This window comes from Balaenoptera borealis (assembly GCF_965194805.1).
Source record: "Balaenoptera borealis genome assembly, chromosome: 6".
Taxonomy (NCBI): domain Eukaryota; kingdom Metazoa; phylum Chordata; class Mammalia; order Artiodactyla; family Balaenopteridae; genus Balaenoptera; species Balaenoptera borealis.
This window is the reverse complement of record NC_138863.1, coordinates 11,941,129-11,950,300: the sequence shown is the minus strand read 5'-3', so window position 1 is coordinate 11,950,300 and position 9,172 is coordinate 11,941,129. Positions and strand designations below refer to the sequence as shown.

The 9,172-nt window shown below is 39.3% G+C and overlaps 1 protein-coding gene across 1 annotated transcript in view; it reads right to left on the bottom strand.

The window, feature by feature from the left end:
* Window positions 1-292: 292 nt before the first annotated feature.
* IRS1 (insulin receptor substrate 1) overlaps window positions 293-9,172 on the bottom strand; it is a 66,238-nt gene continuing 57,358 nt past the window's right edge. The window contains exon 2 of the mRNA XM_082396295.1: window positions 293-4,862. The gene's annotated coding sequence lies outside the window, so the exon portion shown is untranslated. The remainder of the gene's footprint in view (window positions 4,863-9,172) is intronic.

Below are 9,172 nucleotides of genomic sequence, written 5' to 3'. Positions count from 1 at the left end.
AGGGAGGATAGATTTTTGCTCCCCTCTCTCTCTTCCCATCACACCACCACCAACAAAAGCAACTCACAATCTTTTCGGAGGTCTTTTCTTTATATTCTTGGCCATTGGAAGCCAAGTGAAGAGGGACAGGGTGAGGTAAACCTATCCATTCCAAAATCATTTATTAAAGTATGTTAAACAGTGTCACACTGCTCTTACCCAATCAAATGCCGCAGAAAACTTTAATTGGCAGTTTCTGTTTCATGTCCCATAATCAAAAACATGAAGGATCACTAGCATTCACATCCGTGAATTCATTTAGACAGTTTTCTTTAATTAACGATGAAGACACTACAGTTCTAAGTACCAGACAGAATCAGGGGGGAAAAAAAAAAACTGAAAATAAGCATAACACTATAAAGAAAACTTGGAAAAAGTGAATCTAAATAAAAATATATACCTGGCCTGGTATCCATTACATATATACATAATACATATGTTATACACATATATACAATAAATGTTTTGGTAGCAATATAGACCATGCATTGGTCCTCTTGAACACAGATGAAGTAGCACCATGAGCAGCACCACCATCTTAAGATGATAAACCAAACTGCACATACATTAAATGAAAAAATATATATGTATTTAATTTGGCCCACCCTGTAGCCAAGACGTGTAAGGAAAGAACTTTGTAAGAAAAATGGTTCCGGGAACTACATTCTTAAGCCAATAACAAAGTTCTAAAAAGAAAAAAAAAAAAAAAAAGCACTAAAGATGTCTATACAAATACAGACAAGTTTTCCTGTTTACTGAATTTGTCCTATCATGTGGCATATTGGTTAACACTGGGGAAATTAACAACAAAAACAAAGAGAGAGATTTAAATGCCAGGTGAATAGCCAAAGTCTACAGTACCAGATCTCTTGGTGTATACATCGCAGATGCCATAATCAATGAACTAGGAAAGGAAGACAACTCTCCAGCTATGCCCTATGTTTTTCTAATCGTATTAGCTAATTCTAAGCTCTTGATTACTGATAAATTTCATTAAGAGTAGAGTCAAACACCTCCAACATCATTCCACCACTTCCCAGCACCTAATTTGATGCTCTGGTTACAAGTAGGGAAGGAATCCAGTATGCCATCTGACCCACACCTTCTCTATCCATCCATAGGAGACTGATTTACAGAGCTATAGAAGGACCCTCATGATCTTCTCTGACTTGGCTTTGGAAATGACCAATGGCACCAAGTGTTTAACCCCTTGATGGTCTACTGACCACAAGGCTCTATTTGCCCTCCATGACCAAGCTCACAGAGTGGAGGTCATTCTCTTACATCTGGCAAGGTCACATTTCCTCACATCCCTAGAAGTGTATGCTTCTTCCTTTCGAATTTCTCAGCAGCCTATATAAATGCAGCATTCATACTGCAACTAACATACATGAGGTCCTAGGAACACTTACTCCCCTGTCAAGTCCTTGCAAAGGAGCAAGTTTCTATCTGGTCTCTATCCATTCTCCTTCCCATGCCTTCCAGATGGTCCTGTCTCTCCCCAGTCAAGGTCTTAATTCCTGCAGTGTTTCTGGTTTCCGTGCCTCCTTGTGTGACGGACTGACCTACAGAGCCCTGACAAAGCAGTTGGAACATTGCACATTAATCTCATTTTTCGTGGCTCTGTTATCAGTGGATGATGAGCTCCCCTCCCCCATTTTGAAACCATCTGCAGTGAGTAAAAATGAAAGTTTTCAACTACGCGGTGTATTGCATTCAGGATGCAAGATTGAACAAAACAGGGCCTCAGTATTGTCAAATACTGTTTCTTATAGTTTAGTAAAGCTGTTTAATACTTTAAATGTCTCAGATTTAAAAGACAGCTAGGAGGCAAGCGTCAGTGAAAGAAAAGTTAAAAATCTCTACTTCTGGCTAGATGATTTTTAGAAAATCCATTTTTGCAGTCAACGTAGATTAGTCAAGAGAGTCCCTGACCTTTGAAAGTTAGCAAGAAACAGCCACAAATGTAACATCAGTACTGAATTGTCATTATTGACTCAGGTGGTTGATCATTAATGGATTCTCTTCACTTTTAGCTGGTTCTAGGACTTTTATTTTCTTTTGCTCAGAATAAAGATATCATCAAAGTCATGGAACATATTTGTTCTTTCCACAAAGGAGAATTTTAAAACTCTGCCTAAGTCTCTAAGAAAGAACACTGTAAAAGGTTGGTCTCATGAAGAAAAGCCACTAACTTACAGGTTAACCAGAGGCCACTCGAAGTCCCATTAATGTAAGCCTTTGGCTGGCCTACAAATACTTTGAAATGGATAAAAGCCAAGTCTCCTGAATAGGAACTGAACACAAGGACTTAGCAGCTAAAGGTCAACCCCTCATGTAGACAGAGCAAGAGTTTTTGCCTTAAATACCAACAACTTCCAGTTTTAAATGGGTGAAGTTTGATACCACCAGAAAACCCAGCTCGGGGACCACTAGAAGCAGCTTAAATAAGAATGCCTACCTTGATACTGTTTGACTCAACAAAACGGCAGTGAAACAGAAACCAAGAGATGGCTTTTTCCAGTCTGGTTCATTTCTTGTTCTCACCCAGAATATGTTGATAACCCCACATGCAGAGGTATCTTGGTAATACATAGTCAAAGTTTAGGTTCCTTTGGAAATAATAACTACCTTTACAGGAAAATGGGTGGGGCTGACTTCGTTCATTGATTTCTCTTTAATTATTTATGTCTTCAACAGAAGAGAGTGGACAGCTTGTCTCCTTCCTACACAAGCAAGAGTAAGAGTCAAAATACTTGAAAAATGAAAGTTTGACTATGAAAGTCTTTTTTATAAAGAGTAAAAAAAAAAAAAACTTTCATATCAAATTTTTAAAATCGGTAGTGTTCTCTCCTAATAGGAAATGATGTCATTCAGTAAGTTCCTTGAAAACAATGGATTCTTATGACTACAGACCTCTTTATCTTAGAAACTGAAGAGCATGCAAACGATTAGAATCTGCAACAATGAACACTGTACAAGAGTCTGCGAGGTACATGCCGTCCGGCTGCGTTAACAGTAGCACAGGTCTCAGCAGGGTGAGGGGTTCCATTGATCTCCACTCCCTTTTGAGTAGAGCAGGGGGTACCTGGCCCATTGATGAGCAGCCACTGCAATGGCCCCCAACCCTGGCCCCTTCCTGGCAGCCCCTCTCCCACCCAGGGAGATCAACCCTTCAGTGAAAGAAAATGTTGCTTCTCTCAATAGCAGGGCTGGGACTTCCTGATAGAGAGTTTACATGGACTCCGGGCAAGTCTGATACTAGCTTTAATTTCACTGAACCTTTAGGAAGTTTCCTGGTCAAAGATTCAAAACTCTGTAGGCAATTTCTTGAAGTACGTCCATTGCCATTTCTTTTTCACAAGGAAAAATTCCAAGATGTGTGTACCTTCCAAACAAGAAAAGGATTAACATTTTCACTGCTGGCTAGATGTTTCCATAGCAGGTCATTATGCTTTGATGTGCTCTCTGTGCCCTGGGTTTTATTAACTAATCACGCATAGGCCAGTAGCCACCAGGGCAAATGGACCAAATTACATTCAGTTAAATAATGTAACACTGGACATTCTCAGAAAACATGAGATAAGAGTCTTAAGGAAAGTGACATGTAGCCCTGGTCATGATAAAAAAACACGTTCTGGAATTTTAATTTCTGGTTAGAAATGAAAGACAAGTATTCACTTGTCTTACATCTTTCTAGAGACAGTGCAGGAAATGAAAGATCCTAACGTGTGCAACGGAAAAAAAAAATGGTGGCAATGGAACAGGAAGCTTACAGAAGTGGGGGAGGGGAGAAGAAAAGATCAACAGTCTCTAGTTTATTATGAATAGAAAGAAATTTCCAGAATTTACAAACACCCACATTGTTCATTCCAAAGAGAGCTTTTGATTCGAAGGGATCACCCATGTCGCCTCCTCTTTACAGTATATACAATGGAAGACACTGATTGCCTTTTCTTGTAATTTTGCTTCCATTCAATTGCCAATTTTAAGCTGACACTTGAAAATACCCAGTAGAATATATCCTTCTTCAGTTTAATTAACATGGCCTATTGCCTTACAGAAAAAAAAAATACAAAATTAAGATCAATTCTTGTAAGGATCTCAGCTCAACATCAGGGCTATATTACAAGAGATAGTATCAGCAAATAGAACTATACAATTGAGAACCATCTATGGCACTATGATTCTTATTATATTACTTTTCTGAATTACAATCTTAAAACAAGGATCGTACCCTATTCTACTCGTTAGCCTTGTTTTAAGCATTTGCTCCACTCTTTACAACAGAACATTGTATACCTCAGTTCCACATCCCAAAAAAAGATGTGCTGTAAGAAAAGTTACATTTTAATTAAAAAAATTACACTTATAAATCAAAAACCTATGTTAAATATTTAATACTCTCTCCACCCAAAGCAAACAGTTCCGTATGAAATAATTTACAATGATGCTCTGTCGTACACGGTTTCAGCAGCAGATGAAATGTGTCTTGTAAATGCAATGAGCGTAAACCCATTCTCTCGTGGCACGGTGGGGGGCACATCAGCTCATGTGGCCAGCTAAGTCCTTAAGGTTGAAGATGAAGTTTATGCAGACTCATTGTTCTGGTGTCACAGTGCTTTTTTCTTGGCACGATATAGAACGTGCAGTTCAGTCAACAAACTCCTGAGGATTGTGTAAAGTAAACAAACTGAAATGGGTGCATCGTACCATCTACTGAGGAGGAAGATGTGAGGTCCTGGTTGTGAATCATGAAATATTTAGAGTCTGGGGACCCATGAGTTAAAGGAGGATTTGCTGAGGTCATTTAGGTCTTCATTCTGAAAAGGAAAACGAAAGAATTCGTCACCATGGGCATCTCAAAATGCACGTTTGATAGCTTTTTAGGGTTCTTCTTTTAAAAGGGGCAGCACCAGATAAACTGAAGTTACAGGCACAAGCAGTACTGAGTACTTCAGTACAATCAACAAACTGTACTTAACTTCTTTCTTTCAAAATGCAAGAGTCTAAAGCAATCACAAACTCAAAATAGTCAATATTAAGTCAGTAAACCAATCGATGTGATTTGGAGGTTTCAGAAGTTTAGCAATACAAAAATACAAAACACTTTGATGTTCTTATGATCCAAACAAAAATGTCCACTGCAGATTTTGTGAAAAACAACTACAAAATGTGGTAAGCAGCTTACAGTCAGGCTAGGCTTAATCTTCTTTTGGTTAAAAGTCAACTACAGATTTTAGAATTTGAAGTTGCAGGGCTTAACATTACAAAATCTGAAATCGGTTTTTAACCTGACATTGGTTGACAGGAGAATTTTAGATGCAAAAGGAGATCCAAGCAAAAGAGACCTAGTTAATCATTAACTAAAGAAAGGGTTCCGATTTAGGTCTAACAGAAATAAGTTATTCTGGCAGAAATACAACATTTCTTCTATGCAATTTAAAAAGTCAAACCTCAAGGGGTGTTACCCATTCCCCTCCAGAGAGGAGACACCTTTTCAACCTCATAAAGCCTCTTCTGCTCTCAAGTCTTAACATTAGATAATCCTTCTGAGGTCCCTATTTTTCGTGCATCCAAAAGGTATCTATAAATATCAATATTTATAGAATGTCCTGAGCAGTAGATGGCACAGAGTAGCTAATCAATATATCTGTTGAATGAGTAAATGGTTGCATTAAGTACTATGGAGGATACAAAGGTGAATTCTGCTATAGGCTCTGCTTTCTAGAAATTCTAGCAAGGAAGGTAAGCTTCACTCACAGATAGACGGAATGCAAAGTAGAAACGGGGTGAATACCATGATAGATGCACATAAGCAAAAAGCTCTGGAGGTACGGAGGTGGGAAGAACACTTCTAGCTAGAAGAGTAAAGGAAGCACCTCGTTGACACACTTGGCTTGGTTTGGAAGAAATGGAATAGTTTGGGGATGTGGAAACAGGGATGGTGTTTCAGTGTTGCATCTCCAGAACCCAGCACATGGGCTGGTACCTAGCAGGAACTCATTAAATATGAGCAGAATGAATGAAAGGGACAAGGCACACTTCTCATTGGGGGCACAGGACAAAACGAGGCCCGGTGGGATGAGAGCCCAGCCCTGGACAGGCCAAGTGAGGGATGTGGTTTTGTCGGAGTACAAGATATCTGCAAAGGGGTAGGAGGAGTGACGTCTACAAACGCAGGTTGGGGTGGATGGTGAGGAACCTTGAAGGACAGGCCAAGACGTCTTTAAATAAGTGAAGGGACCACAAGGACATGCTTTGTGATATGATCAACATGCAAGCAGTAATGATCCAGGTCAGTCACAAGGACAGCGATAGACTAGAAAATCCACACAAGGTAAATGTTGACCGACGTTAACTTTTTCTTTTCTCTGTCCCTCCTCTTTGAAGGAGAGTATGGCTGGGACCAGCCAGCATTCACCATCTACAGAATGGCTTTCAGGGAAGTTGAATTTACCAGATGAGGACTCAGTTTTACCAGGAGATTTCTGTTCATTTCACAGTCTTAACTCCGCCCCTAAATGACAGAGAAAGTCTATTTTTCTACTTACAAATAAAGCCTTGACATGGAGACACCAAGGTAAAAAAAACAAACAAAAAAAGCACTCCAGGCTTATCTCTTTAATTGCCAGAGAAACAGGATTTACTGTGAAAGCTACAAGTGAAAGAAAACCTGGCCTTTCAAAAACCCCAGAGATCTTACTTACTTTCAAGTTTCTCCTGAATTCATATTGCAATCTACCAAAATGGTCCCACCAGGATATCTACATACAGCTTAACACAGCTTCATACATCCGGGCCTAAAATTAAGTAGGAAGGCCATACTTTATTACAAAGGCTTGAGACAAACAAACAAACTGCCAATTTATGTAAAATGGGGGAAAAGTTAAGGATGCACAATGTGCTTTTCATTTTACATCTGGCTCTCATCCAGAACAGCTGAATGAACAGCTTAGCACAGGAACAAACTATATCCAGTTGTGTCATCACATGTGCCAACCTGCATGGATGCAGAAGGGCAGAAATTGGGGGCCCTTCGAGGAGAGAGAAAAAAAAATATGGCTTCGCCAGATGCTGAAATCTATTGCTTTGGCCCACTCGGAAACCATCCCTGTAATTTTCCACAAGTAGTATGTTCAAAGAGCAGGAAATAAAAGGATATAACAATTCCTTCATATACCTTCCACTCCAAAATCTCGGCATGCTACTTTTCAAAGCCTTTATCGTAAATCCTGATCAACGTATGTCTCAGCCACTAATGCTACCTACCAGCACCATCAACTTAGGAGTCTAGAAAAAAGTTAAAGTGGGAAAGTGGTAGGCAAGGCTGACACAGAGGAAATGGGAACAGAAGCTATAAACAGACGATAGAGGCCTGGAAAAATTTAAAGAGAGAGTCTGAAGTTCACAACTGTTTATCTTTGTGCAAGGGTGTGTGTGTGTGTGTCTGTGTCGGTACATAAAGTTTAGCTACTGAGTAAACGACAAAGATTTTTAACAGACATCCTCAGTGAGGACTCTTCCTTCCTGCAGCCACCTTGGGGTCTGCATACTTATTCCAGTCATGCAGCCATTGTTCGAAGCATTTTTGGAATGCCTTCTTCAAGTCCCATTTCCTTCTTGCAACTGCCTTCTCAGCCTTGGGCATATTCTTTTGAATGGTCTCTATAGCAGCCAGTTTGGCCGTGTGAGGGCACATTTGATCTCTGGAGACAGCCAAAAAGCTTTGAGAGCCAAATATGGTGAGTAAAAGAGCTGATTAAGCTGGATAATGGTTCCCAGAGAGGTATTATCGAAAGCCAAAGAACTCCAAAAACGAAAGTTCCAAAACCATAGCTGTTTACCATTGCTGTAATGAGTTTTGTCGGAAAGGAACTCTCCTAACATTACACACAGACCTTAGCAGACGCCTCATGGGATTTCAGTTCATCTGTCTATATGCCTGCCTCTACACACTTGCAATCAAGAAGGGCTGCGCTTGAATAAAGCAAATTACTTGAAGAAGGGCAACCGTGTATATTTGTTTGCATGCAATATAATCTATATTCATACATCTTTGTAACTTGGGACTATGTAAAAAAAAAAACCAAAAAGCAATACTAGCCTCCCACAGTCATTAAATGCAATAAACATCTGTTGAGTGACAAATTTAAAAAAATACAATGATAAAGGCTGTAACTCACGTGCTGAAAAAGAAGACATGGGTAATGTGTGTTTAATGCACTTTATATATACAACTCCAATCGACTCACAACCAACCATATCAGGCAAATATTGCTACGATGTTTTACAAAAACTCATTTGTAGCTCTCATAAACTGGAAACGGAAAAAGCAAAACATATCCTTGGAGAAGAGCTGTGCAAATATCAAATGGTGATGTTCCCGTTATACATTCTCTCTAGTTACATCACTGGGGAATAACTTCTGAACCCAGAAATACGATGCACCTGTCACAAGGTTTAGTCGCAGGAAATTACATTTTGACAAAATTTCATCACCACATCAGCATCTACGGTCCGCATGTGTCTTCTCACAGGATAAAACCCAGCTAATCCTGCTGCTAGTAATGAAAAATGTAATTTTTAAAGCATTATCAAATAAGTCAACACTTGGGCAATGCTACTTGAGACCTATGGATTATTGCATTATTGTATCCAGTAGGAATTTACATCTTCTGGACTCGACCCACTTAAACTATGCCGGCTAGAGCTGAAAAACAAATAAAGCTTCCGCTTCCTTTCACACTATCTCAGCCTACTGATTAGTCTCCACTGAGTAAGCAGCTGAAAACAGCATAAGGTTATGATATAAGTACAAGAGAAGGATCCGCACCCTTTCAGCAATGCATTTTTAGTCAAACCCATTGGCTAAAAGTTTTTATCTTGTATTTAAATGCCTTGAAACTTCCTACCAATTTGTTAAGCGCAACATACTTAAAATACCTGGTTAGAGCATTACTAGCGGTTTCTGCTTTTACTAAGGAGACAGGAGTATAATATTGTAAGTTGCTTGGCTGTTGTCATGTACTAAAATGTAGCCAGAAAGAAACTCTTCCTTATCCAACTATGCTTGAAAAAAAAAGTAACTATAGTAATGACTTTTCTTCAATGGAGATCATTGTTTGAGATC